The 12,242-nt window shown below is 42.2% G+C and overlaps 1 long non-coding RNA gene across 8 annotated transcripts in view; it reads left to right on the top strand.

Moving 5' to 3' along the window:
• The window catches only part of LOC309643390, a 2,123,356-nt gene that overhangs the window by 1,003,033 nt on the left and 1,108,081 nt on the right, over window positions 1-12,242 (top strand). The gene's annotated exons all lie outside the window — the stretch shown is intronic.

The following is a 12,242-nucleotide window of genomic DNA, read 5'->3' as shown; positions in this document are numbered from 1 at the left end:
TTTCCCACAGAAACCAAAAAACCTACATGCATCTCTTTTCTCCGGTGCCCTTTCACCTTACCTGCTCCCAGTTCTCCACCAATGTCCTCCTCTTTCTCTAATTATTCTCCTCTTCATTGTGCTTGGCCTTGCACCCAAGCATGCAAGACAGAGAGTCCTAGAGGTCCGAGATTCTAGAGGGGCTGTTTGCAAGGGGGAGGAGATTACGGTAACTGCCACACTGTATATACTTCTGTGCAAAGAAAGAGGGACAGTGTTCAGAATGTCTCTCACATATAAAAAGAGCTGGATGGCAGGATACCTGTGTGGCCCAAGGAACTAGAGCTAGCAAATCATGGGCAAAACAACTGCAACCAAAGGCTGGAAGAGGAAAGGTCTGCAACCAGCTCTGTCTCCTGGCTCTCTGGTATTTGCTGCCAATGGGCAGAGTCTATTTCGTGAAGCATCAAGCACTGAAAAGAAGACTCCTGCTGCTGGAAGTTGACAGGAAGGAACATCCAATGCAAGACCAAGGCTTGTCCTAGAAGCAATGCCCATAATGGAAGAAAAAAAAAAAAAAAAAAGAAAGCGGAAGAGAAATGTTAAGTCGCAAGTCCAACCTGGCCCCCAGCCTAGCCCAGCCCAAGGAAGGTAGGAGTCAAGGAGAAGAAACTAAAAGAGAAGAGCCTTGGACCACAACATTCTCCACAGGGTACACTCAACAAACTTCACCCTGCTCTTTAACCAAGTTACAACTGTAATAGTTCAAACTACATGGCTCTTTCCTTCCTAAGGATACTAGTTAAATAAGATCTATATAGCTCTAAGTATATGATACATAAAATAGAATACTCTGTAGAATATAAGTAACTGTTAGTTAATTATATTAATGAACGTCTGTAAGAAATGTTGCAATGATTTCCCTAATGGAAGAGCCTGGGGGAGGTAAATCTGTCTTCTAGGATTTCCTCCCCAGAGCTCAGAAATTGAGGGGTTGTTTTAGCTCTCCTACGCTCTCTTCACCCAAGCCCGCCCTCCTGTTGGGGATCGGACCTCCCTATTGGCTAGCTCATACCTTTCAACTGCCTGCTTTGTGACATCACTCTCCTACCAAACCTACTACCACTTGGTAGAGGTCTTGGGGTTTCCGTGGAGCCGTTTGGACCAGTAACCAGTGACCTTTGTACTGGACACGTGCGCCATTCAGCTGCAGCCACTCAGACATCCTCTAGTGTTGTCTCCTCATCCCTTGTACCTGCAGTTGATGTCTCCTCTTCTCTGACCATGTCAGGTAAGAAAAGAAACTTTGGAAAGTTTTGCGTTCGATTTCTTTTGCCCCTAAATTGAGGAGGAGATTCAAAATAGCGTGGAATAATGAGGGAAAGTATTGAACTACAAGTCTGGAGACCTAATTTCAGTTTTGACTTTGACGTTTACTGTCTGTGTGACTTTGGACAAATCACTGACTGCCTCACAAAGCCTGCTGCTTTCCTTATCTGTTACGTTAGGATACCACATTGGGTTGATCACTCTGATCCCCTTCTTTTCCAATATTGAGCCTTAAAGGGTACCCATGTAGAAAATGAAATCAGAGACTTCTCAAAAGAGTGTTTCAACAGAAACATAGAAAAATCAGGTGACACAGAAAACTAGCGATATATATACCAAGATGTTTCATCTCCAATGGTCTCCCTCCACTAGTATTTCGACTAGTTGAAAAGAGAGAATAGGGAGAGAGGATGGAGAGTACTGGGCTATATAGGGAGGCACAGAGTCAAACGTAAGCAAGTTTAGGATTGTTTTCATTAGCACAGGCCAACAGGAACCAAGAGATGGGAAAAAAATATAAGAAGAATGAAGAGGGAAAGCATAGAGGAGCTCTCAAGAAAGAGGCAGTTTGCCATGGAATGTTGATGGGAGCCAAAGATTTTAAATTAAAGCAGAAACAGCACAGAGGGAAATCTGCTCAGAGCAGGGCAAAACAAAGCTGATGGTAGCAAATCCTTACATTAACAGACTAAGAAGGAAAGTAAGGCCAGAACAGGGGATCACCAGGAAGGGCAGCCTATCAGAAAAGTCATACTCCGTTTTCTTTCTTTTATTGCCTCTCTGAATACAGCTGGCACTTGACAGTTTGGAATAGAAACATTTTAGAAGTATGTTTTAGAAATGATGCTTCCTAGAAACCAGAAACCAAAGTGGTTATCTAGGGGGCTGCTTTTCAGTGTTCTATTCTTTCTAATTTTTAAACTAGGTAGACATTTGACCAATTAAACATTTTAAATGATATCTTCTACATTGAATCAGAAGGACTATTTCCTTTGTGTGATATGTAGCTTCTAAGGCAAGGTTGCTTTTCAATTTTTACAGTTATTTCCTTCCTAACACAGAGAGCACATTGATCAACAGCCATCGTTCGCTTGTAGATCTTAGCTACCGGAGAAGAAAAAGAAAAAGTCAAGCCCCACATCTCTAATTCCCCATTTAGGGAATTCCCTGGCGGTCCAGCGCTTAGGACTCGGTGCTTTCACGGCCAGGGCCACGCGGCGCGGCAAAAGAAAAAAAGAAAACACAAACATCCACATTTATCTAAAACAATGTTGTGGAGTCCTTTGGATTTTCTTACATTTGAAAATCTTTTTTAATTGGATTCTAGGGATGATGGTTTTTTGAGGTCTTGGGATGTCATCTTCTTGGATGTGGAAGATGATTCTAAGTTCTAGGATAAATACAAAAACCTTCTTGATACTTTTTAAGCTTCCTTTCTGCTTATTATATGAGTTATATTCATGGAAAGATATATTTCTCCTAGGCTTAATACCTGTTACTTGCTGGGTAAAAATATGAATGAGCACAATAATGAAACTCTTTTACACTTACTATTTTGCTGTCTGCTTTGTACCGGTTTTCATTGAAATACTTGTCTGCATATGTTGTGGCTACCTATACATTCACATTTGTTGCATTCTGTTGCTTGTTGTGCATTTTTTACTGATTTATCGTCTCTGTCTGTATGCATTGGCTAGGAATTCATTCACCTCTATCACCTCCATCGTGTTTTTTGGTTAATAGTATTCACTAAAATAGAGTGGGCAAAATTCACTTTCATAATATTGCATGTATGGTACAGAATGTCATTTGTTAGTAAATTCATTAGGCTTTGATACTTGCCCACATACCCCAGTTTTCATTAATATCTATGGATTTCTTTTTCGTTACGTAACATGTTTTTCATGATTTTTCTTTGTCTTTCTAGAACTTATTGTATCTTCCTCCATATAAATCATACGCAATAGATCAGCTTATTCATCTATTAATTATTACTGCTATTATTATTGGTGGTGGTGTTATAACCACTTTATAGATGAGTAATCTGAAGTAATCAGATAACTTTTCTCTTTCCAAAAGCACTTAAGAAATCCACTTTCGGGTAATCATTTTGAGGTAGGATGAGAAACCAGGCTTGAAGAGGGCAAAAATGACTCTTTCAGTTCACCAGTTGGACTGAGCTATATACACGTCAACTCTAGGTAATAGCGTGGGAACTGCACAAGCAAAGGGAGACACTGAAGATGACAATGGTAATGGCCGTACTGTTTTCTAATGGACAAAAAAAATGCTTATATTATAAGTTCTATTTCTCCTGCTTTCTGGCACTATCATGCTCAGAGTGGAGTCCTGGCAAGGAAGTCAGGATACTTAGGTTCTGAAACCTGGTAATGACACTAACATAATGAGAGAACCTGAACAAGTCAACCCGACCTCTCTGAGCCTCAGTTTCCTTACTCGTGAAATGAGACTGAAAAAAGAGAAAGTTCTCTAAGGGCCTCCTAGTTCTAAAATGCTTCCAGTCTAGGAAATAGCATAGAAGTCAGTACGAGTGCAGGCTGAAGGGAAAGACAGGGCAGGGAGAAGGTTGCTTCCAGCCTAGAGAACAATGTCTGAACCATACCACTTGGCTCTTCTGCCCATCTGTGCCCAAGATGGGAGCACAGGCAGTTAATACAGAAGAGTGGAAAACTGCTCAGTCCTTACAGCCATCATTAACTGTCTGATTTTGGGTTTCTCAGGAAGGGTCGATAGTAGAGGTGTCCTGAGAGCAAGAACCTTAAGATAATGCTGTTCCTCAAACGTAGTGAGAATTTCTCAACCTCCCTGAGTTTTTCATGACCCTCTTGTTCTTACAGAAAATTTCCAAAATCCATCTCTACTTGGAACTCTAAATTCTCTGCAGCATTCTCTTCCTGTGGTGAGCAATGCAACTTCCCTAACACGAAGTGTCTGCAACTTCTCCAGAGTCTCTGCCCCTGCCGTCAGTTCGGCATCGGCTACCGGTACCTCTTTCCAGACACTCATGGGTAGTGCCTACCTTTACCAACATTCCAGCACGACTATGTTATCTGGAGTTACTGACCACAGCCAGATCTCCACTTCAGCTCCTTCCTATCCAGGTGTTCTTGAGTGGGACATCACAGGAAGCACTGAAAAGAATTCCTCTTCACTCGGAGACTTTACTCTGGCACTCACTGACCGGCACCCAGCTGCTTCCTCCATGTTTATGGCAGCCCAGTATGATAAAACTTCAGACGCCAATAACATGGTCCCTCTATATCCATCACTTTCTGCCAGGCTTGCTCAGGGAGCACCATCTCAGATTCCAAATCAGGGGCATAGCCGCCTGTCACTTCCCTACCAGGAAGGAAGCCAGGTATATTACTATAACCAAGGCACACTGGGGTCTTCACTGTATGGAGAACTTGGCTCCTGCCCGCAATCCTATGGCTCCGCGTCATACACAGGAAGTAGGGCCTCTGCGCAACCAGAAATGGGAATGGGACTGAAGGAGATTCAGCCCACAAATATCCGACCACCAGCTTCCACCTCTGCAATCTGCCACCCTGTGTCTGCTCAACGCATCACAGAAACAAGTTTTCAAGGTGAGTATACAAACGGCAGAGAAAGTTGAAGAATGAGGTCGGCATTCACAAACGGGGTCAAATCGACAGCTGGGAAGGGGTGTAGAGACAGGTAGAATTTAGATCCTGAGCCTTTAATAACCACTACCTTCTCTCAGTGCTCTCTGTTTTTAGACTCTATATAAGAACAGCTAGGGCTTCCCTGGTGGCGCCTGCCAATGCAGGGGACACGGCTTCGAGCCCCGGTCTGCGAAGATCCCACATGCCGTGCAGCAACTAAGCGCATGTGCCACAACGACTGAGCCTGCATTCCAGAGCCCGTGAGCCGCAACTACCGAAGCCCACGCGCCTACAGCCCATGCTCCGCAACAAGAGAGGCCACCGCGATGAGAAGCCCGCACACCGCAACCAAGAGTAGACCCCGCTAGCCGCAACTAGAGAAAGCCCGTGCACACCAATGAGGACCCAGTGCAGCCAAAAAAATAAATACGTAGAATAAATAAGTTCAATCAATCAATCAATCAATCAATAAACGTAAATTAAAAAAAAAAAACAAACAAAAAAACAGAACACCTAATGCAGGTGGGAAGGTGGGAGGGACACTGTAAAGGTCATCTATGCTACATGTACAAGAACCCCGAGAGCACACCAATAGGTACCACATTTTTCACTGCTGTAGCCGAGCATTCCCCCTGTACTACCACACTGTAGCACTCCCTTCCCTCGTCTACTGCTACAGTCTCTTTGGAAGGTGTTTCAGAACTCTTGTTATGAGAGTGCCAGTTGAACTGTCCTCACTTCCGTCATTTATACCAGGATTTAAGACCTTGTGGTCCGAGATCCTGTCCAGAGAGCAAGCAGGCTAAGACTCTGTCTTTGTTTCTATATTTCATCAGAAAGGGCTCTACCCCCTCTCCTAGTTCATGGTGTGAAGTGTTCTTAGCCTCTCGGGAAAGTGGGGAGAATTCAAAGGACTCTCTATGAGAATGCTAGGCTTTGTAAAACATTTCAGTTTTTTAAAAAGAAGACTCATTTTGTATTGGACTTACAACAGTCCTATGAGATACAAAGAGAGCCAAGGATCAGTGACATGAAATGATCACCAGTAAGAATTACAACAGTCACCGCTTACCTCGTAGCATAGGGCACACTGTCCATGATCCTTAAGAAGAGTTAGTAGAAATGCCTTGCCCATCTTGCCCCTGAACCCCTTGAAAGGTACACGACTGCTGTGTTGGTGTTTAGGGGGAGCATCTCACTTACCCGGGACTGACTTCAACCTTGATTCCTCTGTAGTGATGGAGACTTCCCCGCTGATGAAAAATTCCCTGGGATTGCAACCTCCAAGCCAGACCGCTTTCCTATGGAATGACAGAGAACTTCAGAGAACTTGTCAAGATGAAACACCAGTCAGTCTGCGGGAGAAAGGGAAGAAGAGAACGATGGAAATCGTTTCTGGGAAACTATTTTTACATTATGTTTTGTTTGTTCCTGGTAAATAAACTGAAATCTTCTTAACATTCAAACAAAATCTAAACCACTAAATTCAACAACACAGGAGTATAACTTTTGAAAAAAATTTCTTTGGCTGCGCAGCATGTGGGATCTTAGCTCCCCAACCAGGGATTGAACCCACGCCTGCTGCATTGGAAGCGCAGAGTCTTCACCACTGGACCACCAGGGAAGTCCCAGGAATAGAACTTTTAAAGGAGAAGGTATAAACCCCTGGGTTATATGAACTGGAGATTTTTAGTAAGAAGTCAATAGATCTTTTGTTAGGCACATTTTATGTTAGGCTGTCTCCCTGCACAGGACGCAGGCGCCTTGAAAATGGAAATCACATCCCTCTATAGTACGTCCCTCTTCTTTCTGCTTTGCAGTTTGCTGCTCCACTTGTTCAACCCCACCTAGTAATAACCTATACTTCCCTTGTTCCTGTTTTCCCATCTGGAAAACAGACAAAAGGCAACCAAACAACGCAAAGGTCTCAACAAATAAGGGATACCCAAAACCAGAGATGGCCAGAACTTCTGTATCCCTCATGAAACCTAGCCCGGTGTTCAATACTTAGGTATCATTAATACATGCGTGTTGACTGAAACAGTTGAAACGCAATTCTTCCACTTCCCAGTTTAGTTTTAGTCCTCATACAAAACCTGATCATCAAATTCCTTAATGCTAGGAATCACAGTGAAAAATAATTTCTCAACTGACTTCTGTCAGATGAGTGAGAACTAAGGTTAATTCAGTGTATCTGAAGCATAGAAAGTGAGGGCAAACGTGGCACAAGATGGGGCTAGAGAAGCAGAGAGGATTCTAGAGCACGCAGAGTCTTAAAGGCCACCAGTGTGTTTTCTATTCTCAAAACAATGTTTGTGAGCGATGTTTATGAGCAATGTTCCAACTTGCTTTGAAGCTTTCTTGTGTGAAGAATGGATTGGAGGGAAACAAGATATATGGACACTAGTTAGGACCTAATCGCAACAGACAGGCAAGTTCAGTATTAGGATGTTGAGGGAGAGCTGACAGATTCCAAAGAAATTCAGGAGATAAACTGAAGCGGGCTTCATGGGGTATGAGATGGAGGAAAGGAAGGTCTTAGGGAATTAAAGGGTTTACTGCACACATGAGCAGAGTCTCAAAATTAATCATTTGAATGTACAGAGGGGGATCGATCTCCCAAATGACACCGGTTAGGAAGCAACGGTACGCCCTGTAGAATTCCTAGAGACAGCACAAATCAACTGTTTCGATGGAAAATTAGGCGGGACCCTTGATTTCCATGGGAATATAGAGAAAAGAGACACTGATCTGGCTTGCAGGTATTTAGGAAGTTGTTAGCCTGACATCACATACTAGTCTCATGTAAGTAGGCCGTCTGAAGTATGAAGCTTAGGGGAAAAACCTTGAAGAAAACTTAAAAGCTTAAGCCACACCTCTATACTACACCACCTTTCACAGTTTCTTCTCAGATAAGCAGCATCCCCATCAGTGAAGAAACTCACATCCCATAATAGGAACAACAGGCCTAAAAATAAAATGTGTGTCTTTGGAGGTCCCATCTATGCGATATCTTCCTGGTACCAGAAAAGTCCCCAGGAAGATCGATCTTTGCACCCCTGAAAGCTTACCACCAAGGAAAATGACTAGGTCCATAGATTTCCTCCCTCAAACCAGCCTACCTCACACATAAATCACTAGCAACTCAGCCCTTAACTCACATTATCACAGTCACAAGAGTGGTTAGGGAGAAAAGCACTAACCAGGGGAACTAACACAGAGGCAATCCAGGCCAAGCTGGGCTGGTGGCAGATATCTGCTCCTTACGCTCGGGTGCATAATGCGACTCACCACAATGCCTTTTTCACAGACCCTTTTTAAAGTTTCTCCACAAAATCCAACAGCTCAAGTTAGTTCATGACGCTTCAAGGTAAACAATCGTCAAGAGAAAAACATGCAATATGTCTTACAATGTTGGATTCCTTACAAATAGGACAAGGAAATAACCATGTAGACAAAACCAGAGCATTTGAAAACATCTGCGTTCTACAAACATACCAGTGAATGCTATAAATAAGGTAATATGACATAAAACAAAATGAAAACTAGATGTGAGACTGTTCTCTTCAGTGTACAGACTTCATGGCAGTTGCTGCACGATCTAGCTACTTATATCTACAACTCTCTGTTCTGTTAATACAAAATGAGGCCCAAGTGTGTCAACTTGTTTCCCACAGAAACCAAAAAACCTACATGCATCTCTTTTCTCCGGTGCCCTTTCACCTTACCTGCTCCCAGTTCTCCACCAATGTCCTCCTCTTTCTCTAATTATTCTCCTCTTCATTGTGCTTGGCCTTGCACCCAAGCATGCAAGACAGAGAGTCCTAGAGGTCCGAGATTCTAGAGGGGCTGTTTGCAAGGGGGAGGAGATTACGGTAACTGCCACACTGTATATACTTCTGTGCAAAGAAAGAGGGACAGTGTTCAGAATGTCTCTCACATATAAAAAGAGCTGGATGGCAGGATACCTGTGTGGCCCAAGGAACTAGAGCTAGCAAATCATGGGCAAAACAACTGCAACCAAAGGCTGGAAGAGGAAAGGTCTGCAACCAGCTCTGTCTCCTGGCTCTCTGGTATTTGCTGCCAATGGGCAGAGTCTATTTCGTGAAGCATCAAGCACTGAAAAGAAGACTCCTGCTGCTGGAAGTTGACAGGAAGGAACATCCAATGCAAGACCAAGGCTTGTCCTAGAAGCAATGCCCATAATGGAAGAAAAAAAAAAAAAAAAAAGAAAGCGGAAGAGAAATGTTAAGTCGCAAGTCCAACCTGGCCCCCAGCCTAGCCCAGCCCAAGGAAGGTAGGAGTCAAGGAGAAGAAACTAAAAGAGAAGAGCCTTGGACCACAACATTCTCCACAGGGTACACTCAACAAACTTCACCCTGCTCTTTAACCAAGTTACAACTGTAATAGTTCAAACTACATGGCTCTTTCCTTCCTAAGGATACTAGTTAAATAAGATCTATATAGCTCTAAGTATATGATACATAAAATAGAATACTCTGTAGAATATAAGTAACTGTTAGTTAATTATATTAATGAACGTCTGTAAGAAATGTTGCAATGATTTCCCTAATGGAAGAGCCTGGGGGAGGTAAATCTGTCTTCTAGGATTTCCTCCCCAGAGCTCAGAAATTGAGGGGTTGTTTTAGCTCTCCTACGCTCTCTTCACCCAAGCCCGCCCTCCTGTTGGGGATCGGACCTCCCTATTGGCTAGCTCATACCTTTCAACTGCCTGCTTTGTGACATCACTCTCCTACCAAACCTACTACCACTTGGTAGAGGTCTTGGGGTTTCCGTGGAGCCGTTTGGACCAGTAACCAGTGACCTTTGTACTGGACACGTGCGCCGTTCAGCTGCAGCCACTCAGACATCCTCTAGTGTTGTCTCCTCATCCCTTGTACCTGCAGTTGATGTCTCCTCTTCTCTGACCATGTCAGGTAAGAAAAGAAACTTTGGAAAGTTTTGCGTTCGATTTCTTTTGCCCCTAAATTGAGGAGGAGATTCAAAATAGCGTGGAATAATGAGGGAAAGTATTGAACTACAAGTCTGGAGACCTAATTTCAGTTTTGACTTTGACGTTTACTGTCTGTGTGACTTTGGACAAATCACTGACTGCCTCACAAAGCCTGCTGCTTTCCTTATCTGTTACGTTAGGATACCACATTGGGTTGATCACTCTGATCCCCTTCTTTTCCAATATTGAGCCTTAAAGGGTACCCATGTAGAAAATGAAATCAGAGACTTCTCAAAAGAGTGTTTCAACAGAAACATAGAAAAATCAGGTGACACAGAAAACTAGCGATATATATACCAAGATGTTTCATCTCCAATGGTCTCCCTCCACTAGTATTTCGACTAGTTGAAAAGAGAGAATAGGGAGAGAGGATGGAGAGTACTGGGCTATATAGGGAGGCACAGAGTCAAACGTAAGCAAGTTTAGGATTGTTTTCATTAGCACAGGCCAACAGGAACCAAGAGATGGGAAAAAAATATAAGAAGAATGAAGAGGGAAAGCATAGAGGAGCTCTCAAGAAAGAGGCAGTTTGCCATGGAATGTTGATGGGAGCCAAAGATTTTAAATTAAAGCAGAAACAGCACAGAGGGAAATCTGCTCAGAGCAGGGCAAAACAAAGCTGATGGTAGCAAATCCTTACATTAACAGACTAAGAAGGAAAGTAAGGCCAGAACAGGGGATCACCAGGAAGGGCAGCCTATCAGAAAAGTCATACTCCGTTTTCTTTCTTTTATTGCCTCTCTGAATACAGCTGGCACTTGACAGTTTGGAATAGAAACATTTTAGAAGTATGTTTTAGAAATGATGCTTCCTAGAAACCAGAAACCAAAGTGGTTATCTAGGGGGCTGCTTTTCAGTGTTCTATTCTTTCTAATTTTTAAACTAGGTAGACATTTGACCAATTAAACATTTTAAATGATATCTTCTACATTGAATCAGAAGGACTATTTCCTTTGTGTGATATGTAGCTTCTAAGGCAAGGTTGCTTTTCAATTTTTACAGTTATTTCCTTCCTAACACAGAGAGCACATTGATCAACAGCCATCGTTCGCTTGTAGATCTTAGCTACCGGAGAAGAAAAAGAAAAAGTCAAGCCCCACATCTCTAATTCCCCATTTAGGGAATTCCCTGGCGGTCCAGCGCTTAGGACTCGGTGCTTTCACGGCCAGGGCCACGCGGCGCGGCAAAAGAAAAAAAGAAAACACAAACATCCACATTTATCTAAAACAATGTTGTGGAGTCCTTTGGATTTTCTTACATTTGAAAATCTTTTTTAATTGGATTCTAGGGATGATGGTTTTTTGAGGTCTTGGGATGTCATCTTCTTGGATGTGGAAGATGATTCTAAGTTCTAGGATAAATACAAAAACCTTCTTGATACTTTTTAAGCTTCCTTTCTGCTTATTATATGAGTTATATTCATGGAAAGATATATTTCTCCTAGGCTTAATACCTGTTACTTGCTGGGTAAAAATATGAATGAGCACAATAATGAAACTCTTTTACACTTACTATTTTGCTGTCTGCTTTGTACCGGTTTTCATTGAAATACTTGTCTACATATGTTGTGGCTACCTATACATTCACATTTGTTGCATTCTGTTGCTTGTTGTGCATTTTTTACTGATTTATCGTCTCTGTCTGTATGCATTGGCTAGGAATTCATTCACCTCTATCACCTCCATCGTGTTTTTTGGTTAATAGTATTCACTAAAATAGAGTGGGCAAAATTCACTTTCATAATATTGCATGTATGGTACAGAATGTCATTTGTTAGTAAATTCATTAGGCTTTGATACTTGCCCACATACCCCAGTTTTCATTAATATCTATGGATTTCTTTTTCGTTACGTAACATGTTTTTCATGATTTTTCTTTGTCTTTCTAGAACTTATTGTATCTTCCTCCATATAAATCATACGCAATAGATCAGCTTATTCATCTATTAATTATTACTGCTATTATTATTGGTGGTGGTGTTATAACCACTTTATAGATGAGTAATCTGAAGTAATCAGATAACTTTTCTCTTTCCAAAAGCACTTAAGAAATCCACTTTCGGGTAATCATTTTGAGGTAGGATGAGAAACCAGGCTTGAAGAGGGCAAAAATGACTCTTTCAGTTCACCAGTTGGACTGAGCTATATACACGTCAACTCTAGGTAATAGCGTGGGAACTGCACAAGCAAAGGGAGACACTGAAGATGACAATGGTAATGGCCGTACTGTTTTCTAATGGACAAAAAAAATGCTTATATTATAAGTTCTATTTC

This window comes from Balaenoptera physalus (genome assembly GCF_965194825.1).
Source record: "Balaenoptera physalus genome assembly, chromosome: 15".
NCBI classification, from domain to species: domain Eukaryota; kingdom Metazoa; phylum Chordata; class Mammalia; order Artiodactyla; family Balaenopteridae; genus Balaenoptera; species Balaenoptera physalus.
The sequence above is the reverse complement of the archived record's forward strand: the minus strand, read 5'-3'. Positions and strand labels throughout refer to the sequence as shown.